We start from the raw sequence: 23,585 nt of genomic DNA on the forward strand, positions 1-23,585 counted from the left end.
ACTAGCAGCCATGTGGTATTGGCCAAGATTGTGAGGTGGGTGGAGAGTCCATGGTTACAGATAAATCTTATGGGTAGCTTAAAACATTGATATGAGCTGGACCTAGTACAAGGTAAATTTATAACACACAGGGTTAAGAAGTTTCCAGTAGGTGAGATTCCAGTAAAGCCTGCGATGCCCACACTCCGAGGACTAGGAAAGGTGTGAGAGCACTTCTATGATTCATGATGATAGACTTTTTCAGAAAAATAACCATGGAGTTTTGGACAATAGTGAGTTCTGGCTTACAGATTCTGCCCAGACTTGTGAACGACTTGACCCATTTAATTACCCTTCTGAGTCTAAGACATGCTGAAGGAATGAGGTTGGTTTTCCAAACAACCGAACTTGGTGTGCCAAACCTCCGATGCAAGGACTTTTGACTTATATACATTGTCTTGGGAGACCAATTGATATCATACCCTGCATATTCCCTAAGGATTTATATCTAGTATGTGGTCACCAGGCCTATAAATGGCTTTTCTCAGGTGCAGAGGGAACCCGCACCTTAGCATGCCTTATGCCTGCTGCATTCATACTTCTGCATGGTGACCTAGATATAAATGCTGTCCCCAAATATTCTCTATACAAATGAACTGCAGACAACCACCCCAGACGTAATGGTAGACCTCATATAGTGGAAATGGGGATAGGGAATAAGAGTATATTTATTTACCCTTTCATTACATAAATGTTGGTACTGCTAATGAATATAACAGCTAGATCTGGTATATTTGTTATGACATCACTATATAGAGAGATGTGCAAGATAAGACATCATAGCCCGTCAGTTAACACTTCAGCAAAATATCACAGTGCTCCTCCAGTAAACACATATGATGACATTTAAACAGGGTATCCGTCGGTGAACGGGATCTGTCCCCTCCAGGTTCACATAGCATGGGGAAGTAGCTGATGGATAAATTGTCTGTAAATAATAAAAAGGAAGGAATTGTTATGGTAAATATTTATACCTTAATTTGATTATTATTTTAAACAATTAAATCTACCTATATATATTTGATAATTTAATATTTTAATATTAGCTTTATAAGTGTTATTCATAAAAGCATTAACACGGGGCATTGTATGTTATATAGAGCTGTCTTTCTGTTACAGCTTTCCTCTGTTTTTTTTTTCCATTGTATAGTTAATTGGACAGAGCTAGTTTAATTCAAGGACATCTGCATCAGTTTCCAGAATTTACGACATAGTGATTTCCAATTAAAATACTTTCTGTGTTAGGAAAGGCACGTAGTCATCCCCTTTCTTCTGAGGGTGTAATAAAATACTTGTTGCTTGGGATCTGAGGGCAGACAAGAATTGTACACTCAGACAGTGGCTGTGTGTTATTTTCTTTTCTCCGATGCATCGTATTTATTTTATTTTATTATTTAATTTGTACCAAAGATGGCAGATTTGGAGATAATTTGTATCTCAATCCAAATTAGCTCTTCTTGTAAGGGGCTACCACGACTTTACCTTTGACAGTCGGGTGCGTGAGACGCCATACATAACAGAATTGTAACTGAAGAAAAGCACGTTTTTCTTTTTTGTTAGTTGAGTGGCATAGGGATGCTTTACCTGATAAGTTATCTAAGGTGAGGTCTAATGTTAAATTGAGATCTCCACATAGAATCACTGTACCCTAGACTATGGGAAGTGCTTTGTCTATTAGGTCAAGTAAGAATTGGGCTTGACTTTGATTATCAGCATATGCATTAATAATTGTGAAGAGCCTGTTTTCAATTCTTAACATTAGATCTCAGTGGGTCCAGTGGCCCCTTGTAGAAGGGGGGTACAGTCATGTGTGGCGCCCCTGATGGTTCAGTCGCCACAGAGGTACTGCATCTCACCCAGAGGTGTGGTATCCCACTCTCAGGTAAGGATAGAGTGCTGCCCGGGACCCTAACACCTGCATCCAACACATCCACTTCAGTAGGGCAGGGCGAGATTGCTCCTAAGGGAGAGCACAGTCCCGGGTCCCTGGCTGGACTGGAGGGGAACCAAGTGAGGGGGAACCATGTAGTGGGTGTGGGTGGAGGAAGAAGTTCAGGGGAGCACTTGTTAGGAAGATATAAAAGAGGGAACCATCTTGGAAAGTGAGGAGAGTCCGAGAAGCCAGTCTGAGAAGGAGGAGTAGAGGGAGCAGGGGCTCTGCACGAGCTCTGCACCAGTGCGGGCCTAGCCAGGGAGGCCCAAGACTGAGGAGAGGAAGAAAGAGAGAGGAGCAGGAAGGAAGGCTCCAGGAGGAACGAGGGGATTCTAGGGGTACGGGCAGTGCTGGAGGCCACCCGTACGCCCGAATCTACCTGGTGTGGAAGGATCAAGCCGCAGAGGGGACCGGCTCCTAAACTAGTGGAGAACTACAAGGCTCAGCTAGAAACCGGAGGCTGCTGTACTTGAAAGGTGCAGTGGCCACAACCACAATTACATCGCCGAAAAGGTGGCCACAGAGGGTCCAGGGGACTGCAGGTCGCCCGACAAGACCCGAGGCTACCGGATTGGGACACTGATTGTGAGACGTAGGGCAGGAGGGCGAGAGCCAGCGCAGAAAGATGACTGAGGAAGGCACATAGAAAGGGGTCCTGTCAGGCACTCTTGAACCACCTGAGGGATTTCTGAACCCCATACCTGGTGAACGCAGCGCGACGTGGGAAGTTACACCGGTACCTGTAACTTGGATTGCAACAACTGTGAGTAAAACCTGAAGACTGCACTCCATTGTCTCCATGAATTACTGCTGCACCATCACCCCCTGCACTACACAGCACTACAACGCCCAGAAACATCCATAACATCTCAGTACAGCCCTGGAGCTAAGCTCTACCTGTGGAGAGCTAAACCAACTCTGCTGCATTTACACCAGCTCCAGAGGACCTGCTCCGCAGCGGTGGCTCCATATAGCCGCATACCACAGGTGGCGTCACGAATAATATTGAGCGAGCACTAAAATGCTCGGGTGCTCGAAGCTCGGGCCAAGCTCACCGTGACACTCGGGTGCTCGACCCGAGCAACGAGCCCAATGTTAGTCTATGGGAGACCCGAGCATTTTTGCGGCAGCACCACCCGGCAATCTGTAGAAAGCCTAAAAAGTGCCCAAGACAATAGTGACAGTGCTCAAATGACATGGGGACAGCATGGGGATCGCCCCAGGAAGCATTTCTGACCCCCAGGTCACTGTTGTCAACAACATGGTCAGAGGTATTAAGCCACTTTTACGGGCTCACAATAAAACGTTCAAAAACTAAACTGAAACTGCTTTCCTGTGAAATATGTTAAGGAAGTTCCTTTCCAGGGTAAAGACTTGTGTATAAGGTAAAATAAATAGCCAAAAACAAAAATACTCCTCCACACCTTGGGCTATGTTCACAAGTAGCATTTTTTATGCATTTTTGCACTTTTGTATTGCTTTCAACCGTGACAAATGCATTCACCAGGAAATGTCATTTTAACATTTTACAACCTTATCTGGCCATGTGCTGTGTGACACATGCATACAGTGCTGAAAAGACATGAGAACAGCATGGGGAAGACCCCTGGAAGCATCTCCGACACCCAGGTCACTGCCTAAAAGTGTGCCCATCAAAAGTGATTCTTGCCGCATCAGAAGATGCAGACTTGCAACTATCCCCGTGCAAGTCCTTGTCCCAGGGTAGTGTTCAATTGTACCTCCCCCATTCTCTGCCACCCACCCCCAGGCTGCAATACCATACTGCTTGCTTGCTTGCACTTGAAATTGGGCCTTTTAGGCATGTGGAGGCGGAATCTGGCCACCACGTCATGGCTGCGTTGGCGGCCTGGTATCCATACTCAGTCCCCAGCCGCCTGGCGGCCGGGTGTCCACGCTTGGTCTCCAGCCGCCAGGGGGCGGCCGGGTGTCCATACTTGGTCCCCAGCCGCTCTGCGGCGGGTGCCCACACATGGTCCCCAGCCGCCTGGGGGCGGCCAGGTGTCCATAAGCGGTCCCCAGCCGCCCCTATTTGAAGGACAGCCTAACCACAAACACGTGGACAAGTGAATGTGGCCAGGGATGGTCCATCTCACTGACGCCTTCACACTGGGTTAATATTGTGGAAGCCAGGACACAGTTGGACAATGAGATGCAACACGTCCTTCAGAAATAGAGGATTGCGGGTCCTGGGTCACTCAGGCTTAAACACAAAGTTCAGAAGGTTGACAGCAGCAGTAGTGGGCCTTCTACACAACGAGTAAATTATTCATGATCATGAGGCCATCCATCTCCTTAGCTTTCTGTTCCTTGGAATGCAAGCGCATGTATGTAGTAGCTTCTAGGCCTGAGGTGGTCAGCGTTTTGGCGCATATCCTACCTCCTCCGAGGATTGCTGGATGTTTTCCTGCTACTATCCCAGTTCTATGACTCCCGTTAAAACAAAGCTTCAGGTGATGAATGATGGATGAGGTGGTGGCAAAGAAGAAAGAGCAGGATGAACCCGGACCATTCACATCAATATCAGGCCAGTCAACCACACATGTCTTGTAGGATATGGTTCTGTACCAAAAGGAGCAGTTCGCCTACACAGTTATAGGGCATACAGTGAGTGCAATGCCTACCAAAAATTTCGAGGCACTCCAATGCCCCTTGGAAGTGACATGGAGGTCAGAGGGCCTTAAATAAACCATTTTTTCCATTTATAGCAACTGGGTCTCCTGTACACTGTTGGCCTAAGCAGTGAATGGAAGGCTTTCCAAAAATTATGTGAAACTGTTATGCCCCTTGAAACAGACGCGGATTACAGCGTACTAAAAACCTTCTACCCATTATTGGGGAGTGGGTCTCCCTTAGTGTTCACCTATGCATTGAAAAGCAAAAGCTGACTAAAATTAGGAGGAAATGCATTGCCCGTTGGAAGAGTCGTGGAGGTTAGAGTTAATTAAAAACAACATTTCAATGCTCCTTGGAAGAGCTGTGGAGTTCAGAGTGGTTTAACAAGACGATTTTAATGCCCCTTGGAAGAGACGTGGAGGTCACAGTAGCTTAACAAGACGGTTTTAATGCCCCTTGGAAGAGTGGTGGAGGTTACAATGGAATAAAAAGACAATATCAATGCCCATTGGAAGAGTGGTGGAAGTCGCAGTAGCTTAACAAGACTGTTTTAATGCCCCTTGGAAGAGTGGTGGAGGTCGCAGTGGAATAAAAAGACAATATCAATGATCCTTGGAAGAGTGGTGGAGGTCGCAGTGGAATAAAAAGACAATATCAATGCCCCATGGTAGAGACGTGGAGGTCACAGTAGCTTAACAAGACGGTTTTAATGCCCTTTGGAAGAGACGTGGAGGTCACAGTAGCTTAACAAGACGGTTTTAATGCCCCTTGGAAGAAAGGTGGACGTCACAGTAGCTTAACAAGACGGTTTTAATGCCCTTTGGAAGAGACGTGGAGGTCACAGTAGCTTAACAAGACGGTTTTAATGCCCCTTGGAAGAGTGGTGAAGATCGCAGTGGAATAAAAAGACAATATAATGCCCCATGGAAGAGACGTGGAGGTCTCAGTAGCTTAACAAGACGGTTTTAATGCCCCTTGGAAGAAACATGGAGGTCACAGTAACTTAACAAGACGGTTTTAATGCACTTTGGAAGAGACGTGGAGGTCACAGTAGCTTAACAAGACGGTTTTAATGCCCCTTGGAAGAGTGGTGGAGGTCGCACTGGAATAAAAAGACAATATCAAGGCCCCATGGAAGAGACGTGGAGGTCACAGTAGCTTAACAAGACGGTTTTAATGCCCCTTGGAAGAGACGTGGAGGTCACAGTAGCTTAACAAGACGGTTTTAATGCCCCTTGGAAGAGTGGTGGAGGTCGCAGTGGAATAAAAAGACAATATCAATGCCCCATGGAAGAGACGTGGAGGTCACAGTAGCTTAAGAAGACGGTTTTAATGCCCCTTGGAAGAGACGTGGAGGTCACAGTAGCTTAACAAGATGGTTTTAATTCCCCTTACAAGAGCCATGCAGTACAGGATATTAAAAACATTATTTCCATTATTGGGGAGTGGGTCTCCCACAGTCTATGCCTATGGCTTCCAAACAAAAGCTGCCAAAAATTAGGACAGAGGAACCTGCAATGCTGGCAACACGGACCACAGTCACCCTGGTTGTATAGTGGTCGTGTACGCTGGGGATAAGGAGAAGAGCAAAAAACAGGCGAAATGAGGAAGCGTATACCCATGTGTGGGTGTGAAGCGGTGCATGGGAATACACCTCCTGAAACAACACAGTGGATTTGACTTTATGTTACTCTGCTGTCATTTGGTGGTGATGAAAAGTCTGGCCAATCCAGCCCTTGTTCATTTTGATAAGGGTCAGCTTGTCAGCATTGTCATTTGACAGGCTTATCAGTTATAATTCCCCCAGCGGCACTAAAAACACGCTCCGATAACATAGGCAGGGCAGGCCAGGACCTCCAAGGTGTACAGAGCGAGTTCATTCCAAGTGTCCAGCTTGGATACCCAATAATTAAAAGGCACAGAGGAATCACGGAGGACGCTGGTACGGTCGGCAAGGTACTCCCTCACCATCTTTTGAAACTTTCCACTCCTTGTGAGAGTATCCCGTACCTCAGGGCCTGTAAGATGGGCGGTTCTCAGAAAACTGTCCCAGAACATTGACAGTGTTCCCCTGCCTCTGCTGGATTGGAGTTGCGTCTCTCTCGCCTGTACGCCTTGGTTGGTCAATGAACTGTGACCTCTGCCGCTAGCGTGTTCAGATGGGAATTTTTTTAACAGTTCTGCAGCAAGGGCCTTCTGGTACTGCCCCATTTTTGTAGACCTCTCCACCTCAGGAATAAGAGAGTGAAAGTTCCCCGTGTAGCGGGGGTCTAAAAGTGTCACCAACCAGTAATGACTGTCACCCAACATTTTGACAACGCGAGGGTCATGGTTAAGGCAGCGTAACATAAAGTCAGCCATGCGTGCCAGACTGGTAACGGCCAAGACTTTCGTGTCCTCACCAAGATGACGGCTGACCATGCTCTCCTCCTCCTCCTCCCCCCTGTCCTCAGGCCACCCACGTTGAACCGACGGTATGACAGTTGTACAGGTACTACCGTCTACAGCGCATGATACCAGCTCCTGTTCTTCCTCCTCCTCCTCTCCCTCATTGTCCCCCAATGCACGTTGGGATGAGATGAGGCTGGGCTGTGTGTAATCGCCTGCTATGGGTTCTTGATCCATCTCATCATACTCTGGCTGCAATGCCTCCTCTTTAATTCTCTGCAGAGAGCGTTGCACAAGACAGACAAGTGGGATGCTGACGCTAATGATGGAGTCATCGCCACTCTCCATCTTGGTGGACTCCTCAAAGTTTGTCAGGATGGTACATATGTCAGACATCCAGGTCCACTCCTGAGGGCTTATATGTGGAGTCTGACCTGAATATTGACGGCCTTGTTGCAGCTGGTACTCCACAACTGCTCTCTTCTGCTCACAAATTCTTTGCAACATGTGGAGGGTAGAGTTCCAATGTGTGGGAACATCACACACCAGTCGGTGTGCCGGAAGCTGCAAACGCTGCTGTAACACAGCAAGGGCAGTGGAAGCTGTAGCCGACTTCCAAAAATGAGCTGACAGGCGGCGTACTTTGACGAGCAGATTTGGCAACTCGGGGTACGATTTAAGAAACCGCTGAACCACAAGATTAAGCACATGAGCCAGGCATGGTACGTGTGTGATCTCACCTCGCCTCAGAGCCGCCACCAGGTTACGGCCATTGTACCACACTACCATGCCTGCATGTAGGTTCAGCGGTCTCAGCCACAGATCTGCCTGCTCTTTCACAGCTGTCCACATCTCACAAGCAGTGTGAGGTTTATCACCTAAGCTTATGAGTTTCAGCACAGCCTGTTGCCGCTTGGTTGAGGCAGTACTGCAGTGCTTCCAGCTTGTTGATGATGTGGTGATATCTGAGATGGAGGCTGAACATGAGGAGGAGGAGGATTATATACAGTAGCTGTACACTGTGGGGGAACTCTGACTGACATAGGGCCAGCAATCCTCGGTGTGGGGAGGATGTGTTCCGTCCCAAGATCCAACTGGGTCCTGGCTTCCACTATGTTTACCCAGTGTGCCGTCACGGAGATGTACCGTCCCTGGCCACAAACACCTGTCCACGTGTCCGTTGTCAGGTGGACTCTCCAAGTAACTGCATTGTTGAGGGCGCGGCAGATGTTTTGGGACACGTGCTTGTGTAGTGCGGGGATGGCACACCGGGCAAAATAGTGTCGGCTCGGGACCGAGTACCAAGGGATGGCCACCGCCATAAGGTTGCGGAAGGATTCCGTTTCCACCAGCCTAAAAGGCAGCATTTCCAACGCAAGCAGTCGTGAAATGTGCGAATTTAGGACTGTGGCCTGTGGGGCGTTGGCTGCGAATTTGCACTTTCGTTCAAAGCTCTGGGATAAGGACAATTGAACGCTGCGGTGGGATGTGGACGTGGATGTTGATGCTGTTTCTTGAGAAACTGCCATAACAAGTGAAGACTGAGAGGAGGGGGCATTTTTGCATGCTGAATGGACAGGGGATAGCCTTGCACGCACAACAGGGGGTTCTCTTACAGGCACAACAGCGGAAGAAGCAATGGTGACACCCGCTGACACTGGTCGTGGACCCTGGGGTTCGCCCCACAAAGTCGAGTGCTTTGCTGCCATATGCCTGATCATGCTGGTGGTGGTTAGGCTGATAGTTTTGTCACCCCTGCTGATGCTGGCCTGGCAGGTGGTACTGTAGCGCCCCGAGGGTTCGGCCGCTACAGGGGTATAGCACCTCTGCCAGAGGTGTGGTATTCCACTCCCAGGTAAGGATGGAGTATGGACCCGGTCTCAGTTAGCTGCATATAGCACACTCACCCCATTTCCGAGGGACAGCTCAACGGTACTCCCATTAGACAGAAATGCAGGTACGACAGACCATGTCCCTGGCTGGAGTGGGGAGGGGGGAGGAATACCCAGTGATGTAGGAGCAGATAGGGGTTGGTTCCTGAGCGTAGGTAGGAGCCCATTGGTTGCTGGTCACCTGGGCTCATGGCTAGAGGGAGGTATATAAGGTGGGCACCATCTTAGATCAGGGTTCAGTTCAGTCTGTGCGGAGAGAGGAGAAGACAGGGAGTAGAGGCTCTGTAGGAGCTCTACTCCAGAGTGGGCCTAGTGAGAGGCTGAGGAGGAGAGTGGAGAGAGAGAGGAGGTGAAGGGGAGCTGGGGTTACGTCTCAGCCCAGCTCCACGAGAAAGGAGAAGAAGGAGAAACAGAAAAGAGGAGGAAGAGACAGAGGAACAGAGGGGCTCAGGAACAAGAAGGTGGAAGGGACCCTAAGAACCCACGAGAATACAGGCTGAAGGGTCAGACAGATTAAGGGTGCCGGATCCCAAGTTGGTGGAGGAGAAACTACCCTCAGCCAAAGACCGGACGTCGTGATCATTTATTGGTGCGACACCTCATTAAACCTGCTAGGAAGGCACCATATAGAACAGCAGGGAACGGGATCCACGTTTACCCGCACAAGTTTTCGGCAGCTGGACAAAAGTGGGTCACTGGTGAGGCAGGCTAGAGGAAGGATTGAAGGGGGTCCTGAGCCATACTTCTGAGCTGCCTGGGAGTTGACTGAGCCCCTCACCTGGTGGACGCAGCACGGCTTGGGCAGTCATTGCCAGCTGAAGTGACTTGGATATTAACCGTGAGTAAAGACCCTGGACTGCAGTACGTTGTCTGTGTGCTTTTTCGCTCCTCCGGCACTACCGGTACTGGGACTCTCACCACCATCACCCCCACCATCCACTACACTGCCCTGGGGCCGCACTCTTCCCGTGGGGAGTCACACCATCCCAGCTGCATACATCATCAGCCCCAGCGGACTGCCTTGCAGCGGCAGTTCCTAATAACCGCAATCCACGGGTGGCGTAGTCGGACATTATCAACAGCACATAGCAGACTACCATTGGTCTGACCACCCTGAGCCACGGAGCCGGGTTGCCACTACTACCCCCATCGTCTCCCTATTGCCCGGATCCGAGTGCCCCACGGCCCAGGGGGCGAGTCAGTACAAATGGCCTTTTTGGGGTTATCAGCAGAGTCTTTAAAAAACTCCAGACTCTGGAAGACCTACCGGTTGTACTGGCAACGTCCCTCGTGTTGGTGTTACGGGGAACAGTTGCCCGCCTTCTGTCTGCGGCCACCACACTGCTTCTTCCTGCCTGTTGGGGTACTCTGCCTCCCTCCCCCTGTGTGCTGCTGGCCTCGCTCTGCGTGTCCTCCTGCCACTTCGGGTCAGTTACTAGATCATCCACCACCTCCTCCTCTTCCACTTCCGCACCACGGTCCTCCTCCTCATTTCGTGGCAATTGTGTCTCGTCATCGTCCACCTCTTGTGACAAATTACCAGCGTCGTCTTTCTGTGGCTGTGGCTGTTCAAATATTTGGCCATCGCTACATGAGATCTCCTCTTCCACCACTTCAAGCGGAGCAGGCGAGGGGCACAAATATGGAAATGGACCAGTGAACAGCTCTTCAGACTGTCCAACTGTGGGATCAGTTGCTGTCTGACGACAGGGAGGAAGGAGCATCAGGGTGAGGAGGAGTATGCAGTCGAGACTCACGGCTACTAAGAATTGACCGTGTGGAAGACAGACCGGAGGTGGTGGTGCCCAGGTAACTGGAAGTATTCTGCTATCCAATTAATATCCTGTTCACACTGATCAGTTCGCAATAGTGGTGCTGTTGTGTGCTTCCCTAGTAATTCGGTCAAGAACTGGGAGCGAGAAGATGTGGCTGTTGGTTGTGGCACATTTTCACCTTGGCCACGGCCCCATCCTCTGCACGCACCATCACCAGAACGTCCAGTTCCACGTCCCTTGCCATGCACCTTGCCCATTGTAAATGAAGTAAAATAGCTTACACTCGCACTATCAATGGCAAAAGGGTCATAAAAAGGAGATTTGAACCGTGGAAGAGGAAAACCACAGTTCTAGTTCTCTGGCCTTACACCAGACTCTTTTAAACAGATATATTGGTGTCTGAATAGTCAGCGAGACACTGAAAATGTTTTTTTTATGCAAAAAAGTGGAGAATACAGAGATTTGAACCGTGGAACTGCAAAACCACAGTTATAATTTCCTGGTGTATACCAGACTTGTTAAAATAGATATATTTGTGTCTGAACAGTCAGCGACACACTCAAACTGTTTTTTTTTTATGGAAAAAAAGGCAAGCAGGTTGATAACACCCAGATTTGAACCGTGGAAGAGGAAAAACACAGTTCTATTTCTCTGGCCTACACCAGACTCTTTTAAACAGATATATTGGTGTCTAAACAGTCAGCGAGACACTGAAAATGGTTTTTTTTTATGCAAAAAAAAGACAAAAAAGGGTAGAATACAGAGATTTGAACCGTGGAACTGCAAAACCACAGTTATAATTTCCTGGTGTATACCAGACTTGTTAAAATAGATATGTGGCACCCCAGAGGGTCTGGTTGCCACAGTGGTAGTAATACCATGTCTGGGAGCAAAACAGGAGTTTCTTGGTCAGGGAACACACTATATGCAACACCTCCTGCTCCAGACCAGAAAAGGGGAGGATCCTGCCCTATATAACTGGATCTGGAGGTGGGGTTGAGTCTGAGTCTGTTCAGTGTGAGGAGTCAAGCAGGACACTAAGGAGCAAGTGACGCGCCCCCTGGGCTGTGTGTGTTTTGGGATACCCGGAACCGGACCCATTGTGGATGCTGGGGGGTTGTAGTCCTTGCGTGGCGAGGACCCGGTCCCGTGGCTCAGGGTAGTCAACTCCAATGGTCAATTGGCAGCTTACCAGGTCTTGCTCTCATTAGGTAAGCCGGGGTGCAGTTGGTAGAACCCACTGGGATATGGTTATACAAGTCCATCAGAACCGGCAGTTTCTCAGGCCACAGGCTGCGTTCCTCCAGGGGCAACGTCTTGAGCAGGTCCAGTACTACCTGGTTCATTTTCTCACACATCCCGTTGGTTTGGGGGTGGTAAGTCGTTGTCCTTTTCTTCCTGCAGCCATACAGGTTGCAGAATTCCTGGAAGACTTCAGCCTCGAACGCTGGACCTTGATCAGTCAACACTTGCTCTGGATATCCGTGCGGGCGGCAGAAATGCTGCTGAAAGGCTCTGGTGGCCGTCTGAGCGGTTAAGTCTTTGACAGGGACCACCACTAGGAACCGGGAGTAGTGATCTACGATTGTGAGGGCGTAGACGTATCCCGAACTGCTTGGAGCCAGCTTTACGTGGTCCAGGGCCACCAGCTCAAGGGGTTGCTTTGTGATGATGGGCTGCAGTGGAGTCTTCTGGCTGGCGCGGTCCTTCCTCCTTAGGTTGCACGGGCCACAGTCTCTGCACCATCTCTCTATAGCCCCTCTCATGCCTACCCAGAAGAACCGCTCACGCAACAGGAACTCCAGCTTCTTCCATCCAAATTGCCCTGCTCCGTCATGGTATGCTTCTAGGACCATAGCCGCATCCCGCCTTGGGACCACTACCTGCCAGATCAGCTCATGTGTTCTAGAGTTGATGGTTCTGCGGAACAGCCTCCTCTCGTAGAGAAACAGCTTGCTCCTCTCTTTCCACAGCTGATTGGCCTCTTCTGGAGCATCCGGATCAAGGTGGGCATCAGCCTGGGTCAGCATCTCTTTTACCAGGCGGACTGCGGGGTCACTATCTTGTGTCTCTGCCCAGCCGTGGTGGGGTAAGGGATTTAACGTAGTGGTGGCAGAGCACCTCTCCTTTACGCAGTGGGAACACTGGGTGATCCCATGATGGTGGAATGCAGGGAGTTCAATTTCTTCCAGTTCTTCTGGATCCTCTCCCCCGTCCTGCAAGTGAGGCATTCTGGACAATGCATCTGCGTTGGCATTTGCACGCCCTGTCCGGTATTTGATGGTAAATTCATAATTGGACAGCCGGGCCATCCATCTCTGCTCTAGGGCACCAAGTCTTGCAGTGTCCAGGTGTGTCAACGGGTTGTTGTCCGTGTACACCGTGAACTTAGAAGAAGCCAGGTAATGCTTGAAGCGTTCGGTGACTGCCCACACCACTGCCAGGAACTCTAGCTTGAAGGAGCTATAATTCTCAGGGTTTCTCTCTATGGGTCTCAGCTTTCTGCTAGCATAAGCAATTACCCATTCTCTGCCCTGCTGGATCTGGGACAGTACGGCTCCTAGCCCCACATTACTGGCGTCGGTGTAGAGGATAAAAGGCTGGCCGTAATCAGGGTAGGCCAGGATCTAATCCCCCGTGAGGGCCATCTTCAGCTGGCGGAAAGACTCCTCCTCCAGCTTGTCCCACTTAAAGGGCGGCTTCTGACTTTTAGTCTTTGACTGACCTAACAGGAGGTCCTGCATAGGGCTGCCATTTTGGTGAACCCAGAGATGAATCTTCTGTAGTAGCCTACCAACCCGAGGAACTGCCGCACTTCCTTTATGCTGGAGGGTCTTGGCCAGTCCTTAATCACCGTGATCTTGTCAGGGTCTGGGGCTACTCTGTCAGCACTCACCACGTGTCCCAGGTACTGCACTTTTGGCTTCAGTAGATGACACTTGGAGGGTTTCACTTTTAGGCCGAAGCCTGCCAGGGCATCGAACACCTCTGCCAGGTGCTTTAGATGGTCCTCATAGGTCTTGGAATACACGATGATATCGTCCAGGTAGAGTAGGACCATCTCGAAATTTCTGTGCCCCAGACAGCACTCCATCAGCCTCTGGAAGGTCCCTGGTGCGTTGCAGAGTCCGAATGGCATACAGTTGAATTCACTGAGACCCATCGGGGTGGTGAAGGCGGTCTTCTCCTTGTCCGACTCTGCTACAGGAACCTGCCAGTACCCGCTTGTGAGATCCAAAGTAGAGAAGAAGTTAGCAGATTTTAATGCAGCCAAAGACTCCTCTATCCTAGGTAACGGGTACGCATCTTTGTGTGTTATTCTGTTGACCTTTCTATAATCTACAAACATCCTCATCGTGTCATCCTTCTTTTTTACAAGAACTAGAGGAGCTGCCCTGGTGCTACAGCTATCCCTGATCACCCCAGCCTCCTTCATTTCTCGCAACATACCCTTGGCATTCTTATAGTGTGCAGGGCGTACAGGCCGGTATCTTTCTTTTATGGGTGGATGGTCTCCTGTGGGGATTTGGTGTTCTACCACCTTTACTTGCCCAAAGTCTAGCGGGTGTTTACTAAAGACTCTTTCGTACTCCTGAACCACCAGGTAGACTCCCTGTTTTGCTGTGAGGGAGTGGAGTCGGTGCCCACATGCAGTTTCTGACACCAGTCCTCCATTTGTTTCTTGGAGCCGTTACCCTCCTCTGGTTGAGATGGAGGCAAGGGTTCCACGGCCTTTACAGAGTTCTGGTTAATGGTGAACAATTTGGCTAGAGTGGCATACCGGGACAAGTGTACTTCTCTTTCCCCAATATTTAGGATGCGGACTGGTACCCTCCCATGGCGGACATCAACCACCCCCCATGCTGTCAAAATGGTGGGCCTACTGTCTGAGTAAACGGGTTCTACCATAGCTTGGTAGTCTGGCACCAGATCATCATTTCACTTTTTGGGGGCATGGTGATAGGGAATGGGTCACTCATCCTAACGCTACCAATCTCACCACCAGACAGGTCCACCTGTTGCCGCTTCATCAGGGCTCTGATCTCCTTTTGTAAGACACGCTGCTGGCTGGAGCTGGCATTCATTGCAACCTGCTGTAATATAACAATTATCTCTGAAAGACAATTTTCAATTACGTTAGTACCCAAGGTTATTTTAGGGTGACTTTCACGACGGTCAATGTCCACAATAATCAGTCCTTGCGCCGGCAGTTCAACTTTACCAATTTTGATGGTCACCTCCTTGAACCCCACCTGCGGCACGGGCTGACCATTGCTGGCGATGATGCTCAAGTCATTATCTGGGTAGCGGGTAATATCCGTGTCATCCCAGTACCGCTTGAAAAGCACATAGGGGATGGTGGTTACCTGTGACCCGGTGTCCAACAGTGCACTCATGGGAATGCCATCCAGTACCACAGGCAAGACCGGTCGTACCCCCACATACTTGTCACGCCAGTTCGACGGACCTGATGATCTTACACCTGGTGGTTGGCCCTCTGCCCCAGGTTTCGCCCGTTTAAATTACAGTACCTCGCAATATGTCCTGGCTGGCTGCAGCGGCGGCAGATGGGTTGTCCATCCTGGTCGTAGCGGTCCGTTGGCTTCCCTCTAGACGGCGGGATCCTCTTCTGTCGGCGCCACGGGACGTCCTCCGGACTGGTAGCCAGCTGGATCTTTCCTGGAGAGGATACCTGTAACGACTGCACAGTCCTGGTTAGTGCGGCAACGCTTTTAGTCAGTTCTTGGACCTGATGGTGCAGGTCTGTAGACGGGGTACTATTCTGTGCGTTGGCTCCTGCAGATTCTGTAGACTGGGGCGCCTCCTCTTGGTGATAAGTGATAGCAGGGCGCCTGGAGGCCGCAACACCACCGGGTACGGGTTCTCGGAGTACCCGGATGGCTCTGTCCTTAAACTGTGCAAAGTCTAACCCAGGGTTCTGCAGGGCCATCAGGCGTAATTGAGTTCTGTGGGTGCTGGACAGCAGACCCTCAATGAATTGTTCAGTCAGCAGTTCATCTGCATTCCTCACACTATCAGGGTCTGCCTGCTTGATGGCTCTCAGGGCCTCTTGCAAGTTCAAAGCATAGTCCCTTATACTGTCTTGGGCCCGCTGCTTGCACCCATAAAATCTCATTTTGATCTCTGCTGAGGTGCGGGTATCAAAAGTGTCCTTTAGACGGGCTAAAATCTCCTTCACGGTCCCCTTGTCCCTGACTGACCAGGACTTTACTTCTCGTTGGGCCGCGCCGGTTAACTGGCCTATCAGTATGGTCACTTTTTGTTCCTCCGTCAGGGGGTACACCTTGAATAGGCTCTCCTTAAAGTCGCTCAGGGTATGCGACTCCCCTGAGTACTGGGGCAACCAGGCCGCTCCGGGGATATAAGGCATCGTGAACGGCATTACTGCGGCAGCGGCCGCGCTGGCGGTGACAGTTCCCTCCGCTTCCGTCATCCTCTTCCCCCCTAGTCAACCATGGCCTACGTTCCGTTGCTTTTCTTCTGTAGGCCGCGGCTCCGCAGGGGATCGTCGGGGTTGAGGACCTTGCGCAGCGTCCTGGTGACATCAGGGTCCGCTCGGCTCCTTTCAGGACCTTGCGCAGCGTCCGTGCGTAAGGCGGGGCTCCAGTTCTCGCGCGCCTTCGTCGTCCACGCCCCTCTTCTTCCCGCGCAGCGTCCCAGAGATGGCGCCTGATGGCGAGAAAATGGCCGCGGATGGCGGGAAACTCCACCAAAGTAAGTTTTACAGTCTTTCTTCAGGCACGCAGTACCCGTTGGTGGCGGGCACGAAATCCTGCCGACTACGCCAAAAGTTGACACGCCCCCTGGGCCGTGTGTGTGTGGGGATACCCGGAACCGGACCCGTTGCGGATGCTGGGTGTTGTAGTCCTTGCGTGGCGGGGACCCGGTCCCGTGGCTCAGGGTAGTCAACTCAAATGGTGGTCTATTTGTGTGGTTTTATGATATTTAAATGTCCGACTACGCCACCCGTGGATTGCGGTCAGAGAGTACCGCCGCTGCAGGGCAGACCGCTGAGGCTGATATTGGAAATGCAGCAGAGAATAGTATAACTCCCCACAGGAGGAGTATAGCCTCAGGGCAGAAAGTAGGGATGTTGGTGGTGATGGTGCGCGGGAGCAGCAGTAACCACACGGAGTCTGTCATGCAAGTCAGGGTCTTTACTGTTGGTGGTATTAAAGGACCCATCCGGAATACAGGTTAACAATGGAGGCCTGGTCAGTCTGAGAGCAACTGGGAAATCCCGCTGGTCAGGGGGAGTTTGTAGGCCTACCGTGCTGACTTCACTCTTTCTTGGCTATCCTGCTGTAGTGTAGTCCCTGAGTGTACCGTGTTGTTCTCACCCGTATGACTGGCGACTCGGGCCTTCCGTGCTTCTCACCCCTCCAGGGCAGTAATGGTCCCTCTCGTGTGGCTGAGCCTCCGGGCTTCCTTGGGCCAGAGGACTTGAAGTCCCCTGCGTGGTGGTTTTCTGCTGCTGGGCTTATAACCCTCACAGCCTCGGACTCCAGTGTCCGGCTTAGTAAGTCTCTGGTCAGGACGAACTCTGCTAGTTCCCCTCCTGGCCTCGTGTTCCTCCTCTGCCTACAGGGACTCCTCAGCCTGCTGCTGACCTGTCCCTGTCTCTGGAACTAGACTCTGGCTGGTCTCTGGCTTCACTGACTAACCCCGCCCCAGATCCAGTTTATAAAGGGCCGGTTTCTCTCCTCCCTGGACTGAGGCAGGAGGTGCTGCATGCTAATTGTCCCTAACCAGGGAACCTCCCACCTGCTCTCAGACATGACATTGCTGCCACTGTGGCGACCAGACCTGGGGTGCCACACAAGGAGCTGAGGACTGGAGCTGGCAGAGCTCATCCTGGCCAGTGTACACCGAGAATCGGACACCGGAGTCCAAGGCTGTGGGATCCTTCAAGCCCAGGAGCAGATACCGCAAGGCTGGAGATTGCAGGTCTCCTGGACCCCAGAAGCCCGGAGGCTCAGCCACACGAAAGGACCAGTACCGCCACAGAGGAGCGAAGAATACACGGGATTTGAGTCGCCAGTAGTGTTGAGCGATACCTTCCGATATCAGGAAATATCGTATCGGATTGGATCGGACCGATACCCAAAAAGTATCGGATATCGCCGATTCCGATACCGGAAACCAATGCAAGTCAATGGGACACAAATATCAGAATGAAAATAAACCCTTTCTTTCCTTGTAGGTTAATTCTACATGAAGGAAAACAACTAAGAATAATGTAGAATGTATTACCCGAAAAGCCGACAATTCATCAGCGGCATACACCGGTACCCGACAATTTACAACAGAAAGAATGGAGCTTCACACATAGATTAGATAGATAGAAACATGTCAGTCACATATATATGAAGTACAGTGACAGTGTTGCTTACTGTACTTGTCATTTAGTGTAAAGGATTTATTTAAAAAAATAAGTGTTTTCATGCACCGTCTCTTTAAAAAAGCCGGCCGGCAATTCAGCAGCGGTACCCGACAATTTACAACAGAAAGAATAGAGCATCACACATAGATTAGATAGATAGAAACATGTCAGTCACATATATATCAAGTACAGTGACAGTGTTGATTACTGTACTTGTCATTTAGTGTAAAGGATTTATAAAAAAAAATAATAGTGTTTTCATGCACCGTCTCTTTAAAAAAGCCGGCCGGCAATTCAACAGCGGTACCCGACAATTTAGAATAGAAGGAATAGAGAATCACACATAGATTAGATAGATAGAAACATGCCAGTCACATATATATGAAGTACAGTGACAGTGTTAATTACTGTACTTGTCATTTAGTGTTAAAATAAAGGATTTAAATAAAAAAAAATTGGCGTGGGGGTCCCCGTAATTTTAGGCTCTAGCGGAGGTTAAGCAAACAGCTAGGGCAGATGTTTGAAGCCTGGGAATGGGGTTATTCCCATGGAGCTTCCCAGGCTACTAATATCAGCCCCCAGCTGAATACCTAGCCTTTACTAGCTATTAAAATGGGGGAACCCCCCAAAAAACTGACGTGGGGTCCACCCTAATTTAATAGCTAGCAAAGGCTAGGCAGACAGCTGGGGGCTGATATTAATAGCCCAGGAAGGGTGCCATGAATATTGCCCCCCTCCCAGGCTAGAAACACCAGCCGTCAGCCGCCCCAGAAATGGCGCATCCATAGGATGCGCCAATTCTGGCACTTAGCCTCGCTCTTCCCACTGCCCTGTAGGGGTGGCAGTGGGGTAATAGGGCTGGGGTTGATGTCAGCTTATAATGCCAGCTGACATCAAGCCCAGGTTAGTAATGGAGAGGCGTCTATAAGACACCCCCATTACTAACCCCATAGCCAAAGTTAAAAAAAACACAAACACCCAGAAAAAAGTCCTTTAATTGAAATAAACACACAATTCTTTATTGTTCTAAATTAAACCATACTTACCATTACGCCCATTCCAGCTGAAGCCAACGATCTCCTGCAATAAAAGAAAAATAATAAAGCAACATCATCCTTACCTTTCCATGGTTCCCACGACAGCTTCAGCTCTGCTACATCGAGATGACAGGCTGGACCGCTGCAGAACGCTGCCATCCAGCCTGTCATCCCGCAGACACTGAGAAGCGCAGGCATGCTTGCACTCCTCAGTGTCTCGCTGTGAAGGCATAAAGATGAGCCGAGGTCATGTCCAATGAACTCGGCTCACCTCATGCACGTCACTGACAGCGTGGGAAAATTCTCCTGCACTCAGCGCTTCAGCGTGAGAATTCTCCCACGCTGTCAGTGACGTGCATGAGGTGAGCTGAGATCATTGGACATGACCTCACCTCATGCACGTCACTGACAGCGTGGGAAAATTCTCCTGCACTCAGCGCTTCAGCGTGAGAATTTTCCCACGCTGTCAGTGACGTGCATGAGGTGAGGTCATGTCCAATGATCCCAGCTCACCTCATGCACGTCACTGACAGCGTGGGAGAATTCTCACGCTGAAGCTCTGAGTGCAGGAGAATTTTCCCACGCTGTCAGTGACGTGCATGAGGTGAGCCGAGTTCATTGGACATGACCTCGGTTCATCTTTATGCAGTCACAGCGAGACACTGAGGAGCGCAAGCATGCCTGCTCTTCTCAGTGTCTGCGGGATGACAGGCTGGATGGCAGCGTTCTGCAGCGGTCCAGCCTGTCATCTCGATGTAGCAGAGCTGAAGCTGTCGTGGGAACCATGGAAAGGTAAGGATGAGGTTGCTTTATTATTTTTCTTTTATTGCAGGAGATCGTTGGCTTCAGCTGGAATGGGCATGATGGTAAGTATGGTTTAATTTAGAACAATAAAGAATTGTGTGTTTATTTCAATTAAAGGACTTTATTCTGGGTGTTTGTGTTTTTTTTAAATACTTTACTAGAAATTCATGGTGGTCATGTCTAATATTGGCGTGACCCCATGAATTTCGGGCTTAGGGTCAGCTGATAATGCCAAGCTGGCCCTAACCCCTTTATTACCCAGTGAGCCACCACACCAGGGCCCTGGATGAGTTGGGTACAGCGCCAGAAGATGACGCTTCTATGAAAGCGCCATTTTCCAGGGTGGCTGCGGACTGCAAATTGCAGCGGGGGTGGCCCAGAAAGCTTGGGCCTCCCAGCGCTGCGGATTCCAGCCCCCAGCTGCCTAGTTGTACCTGGCTGGACACAAAAACAGGGCGAAGCCCCACTTCAATTTTTTTTTAATTATTTCATGAAATAATTTTAAAAAAAAGGGCTTCCCTATATTGTTGTGTCCGGCCAGGTACAAATAGGCAGCTGGTGGTTGTAGGCAGCCCGTTCCTGCCTGCTGTACCTGGCTGGACACAAATATAGGGCGAAGCCCCACGTCAATTTTTTTTTAATTATTTCATGAAATAATTTTAAAAAAAAAGGGCTTCCCTATATTGTTGTGTCCGGCCAGGTACAAATAGGCAGCTGGGAGTTGGGGGCAGCCCGTTCCTGGATGCTGTACCTGGCTGGCATACAAAAATATGGCAAAGCCCACGTCAAAATTTTTGGGAAAAATTAATTAAAAAATAAATAATAATTTAGGGACTGCATCTTTATTAACCCCTCAAGTGTCATTTAGTGTTAAAATAAAGGATTTATTAAAAATTAAATTGGCGTGGGATCCTCCATAATTTTAGTCTCTAGCAGAGGTTAAGCAGACGGCTGGGGCAGATGTTTGAAGCCTGGGAAGGGGGTAATACCCACGGAGCTTCCCAGGCTACTAATATCAGCCCCCGGCTGAATACCTAGCCTTTACTAGCTATTAAAATGGGAGACCCCCCAAAAAAATGACGTGGGGTCCCCCCTATTTTAATAGCTAGCAAAGGCTAGGCAGACAGCTGGGAGCTGATATTAATAGCACAGGAAGGGTGCCATGAATATTGGCCCCCTCCCAGGCTAGAAACACCAGCCGTCAGCCGCCCCAGAAATGGCGCATCCATAGGATGTGCCAATTCTGGCACTTAGCCTCGCTCTTCCACGCTGCCCTGGTGCGGTGGCAGGGGGTAATAGTGGTGGGGTTCATGTCAGCGCCAGCTGCCATGAAGCCCAGGTTAGTAATGATGGGCATCTATAAGACACCCCCATTACTAACCTACAAAGTGTTAAAAATAAAAAACACACACTACACCCAGAAAAAAAAAATTTATTTGAAATAAAACACACCATTTTATTTAATTCTTAGTTTACTAAAAAAAAAATAGTTACCTGTCCACGTTCCTGCGCTGATCTCCCATGCACAGCTGTCACATCTGGAGATGTGACAGCTGTCATTGCTGCTGTAAGCTCACGCTGCCGGGAACACGTCCTCTCCCGGCAGCGTGAGCCCTGACTGAGGTCACCGGAGTGCATTCAGTCAGCGCAGCTCCGGAGACCTCCTTTACGGCACTGCTGTACCGTGGGAATTTCTCACGGTACAGCGTGGCCGTAAAGCAGCTAACCGGAGCAGCGCTGCCTGAACTCCGGCGAACCCGCGAGGCTGCTTTACGACCCCATCATTCTAGCCGTGGCGGCGGTTCAGAGCGGTCACATTCTATGTGGCTGCTCTAAACTGGAGATCTTCGTGGGACACTCGTGGACTACTACGAGGGGTAAGGATAAGGTTGTGGTTTATTATTTTATATTTTATTACAGGAGATCGATGGCTTCGGGGAATTAGGTGTCTAGGTGAGTATAGGTGTATTTTTTTATTTTTTATTTTATTTTAGATGACGATCGGCGGGGACAGGTAATGTATGAACTAATTTATTTTAGGTAACCACTCGCCACCAATGACATGCATTTAAAATTTATTGGGGACCAAAAACAAAAAAAAAATATGGGGGCCTAAAAAAATAAAACATGTATAGGGGCAAAAATATAAACCTATGGGGGCCATAATAACATATGGGGCAGTTTAAATAGCAGGATCAGGCTGATGGGAACTACTGCTCCCATCAAGCTGATCCTGCTGGCACGAGTGGACGGGGGACAGACATAGGCCGATGGGAGTAGTAGTGTCACATCGGCCTATGTTTGCCTGCACGCACACACCCGCAGACATCGCACGGACACCGCGCACACCCGCACACACCCGCAGACATCGCACAGACACCGCACACACACACCGTACACATCGCACAGACACCCACACACACCAATCATGACGGGTCTGGGAGGTGAGGCTGACCTGTGCGGCCGTGGGAAAGTTCATGTGAGTTCATGCAATGCAGTCAAGCATGAACTCACATGAACCCTCCGAGGGCACCGCGGCGACTTCAAATGAACAGCTGATCGGCATCACCTGATACCTCAGCTGTTCATTTGAAATAACCGGCGGGAAAGCGCAGCACAGAACGGGAAAGCCGGCGGTGAAGTCTTTTCACTGCCGGCTTCCCCGCCCTGGTTCTTCGCTCCCCGCTTCTTGGTGCTGTGCTCCCCGCCCGGTCCTAACTTATGATCGGGATGGGAGGTGGCGAGGGGAGCGGAGGATCGGGGTGGGAGGCTGCTGGGAAGCAGTATGGGGCTGTGTGATTGTTTAAAAGCCGGCGGCTTTTTACCGCCCGGCGGCTTTTAAACAATCAGGAGAATTCTCTCACGCTGGGATGGGATTCTGATGACAGGCTGGATCGCAGCTGAGCGCTGCCATCCAGCTTGTCATCCTTGAGAGACACTGCAGAGCGCAGGCATTATGGGAACTTCCGATTCCGGTATTCGATATTCTAAAAGTATCGGAATTAAGTATCGGAATTCCGATACCGCGAATATCGGCCGATACCCGATATTTCAGTATCGGAATGCTCAACACTAGTCGCCAGCCATACGGGTGAGCACAGCACGTCACACTCAGGGACGTGGGCTACAACACGACTATAAGTGGGATAGCCAACAGAGTACAGTCAGAACGGCAGGCCTACAACTCCACCTGGCCAGGGGAATTCTAGGATTGCTCCCAGACTGACCAGGCCCTCATCCCTAGCAAGTACTCCCATTGGGGCCTATATAATTACCACCAGTAAAGACCCTAGGACTGCACTGCAACGACTCCGTGTTATCTTTACTGATCCCGGCACTATCACCACCATCATCCATTCATGCTGCCCTGAAGCTACACTCTTTCTGTGGGGAGTCACATCACCTTGCTGCACACACCATCAGCTTCAGTGGACTGCTCCGCAGCAGCGGTTCCCAATAACCGCATTCCACAGGTGGTGTAGTCGGACTATTTAAACCAGATACACATAGACTACCCTGGTTTGACCGCCCTGGGTCACGGACCGGGTCGCCGCCACGGTGACTACTACCCCCAGCATCTACAAGGCCCGGCTCCGGGTATCCCCATGGCCCAGGGGGCGCGTCAGATATATTTGTGTCTGAACAGTCAGCGACACACTCAAACTGTTTTTTGTTTAT

At 50.1% G+C, this 23,585-nt stretch overlaps 1 pseudogene; it reads left to right on the forward strand.

The window, feature by feature from the left end:
• The first annotated feature begins 254 nt into the window (after positions 1-254).
• Positions 255-23,585, forward strand: part of LOC141156620 (meiotic recombination protein DMC1/LIM15 homolog) — a 175,195-nt pseudogene continuing 151,864 nt past the window's right edge.

Source organism: Phyllobates terribilis, unplaced genomic scaffold, assembly GCF_046119375.1.
Source record: "Phyllobates terribilis strain yellow unplaced genomic scaffold, ASM4611937v1 Scaffold_8__6_contigs__length_399053987, whole genome shotgun sequence".
Classification (NCBI taxonomy): Eukaryota; Metazoa; Chordata; class Amphibia; order Anura; family Dendrobatidae; genus Phyllobates; species Phyllobates terribilis.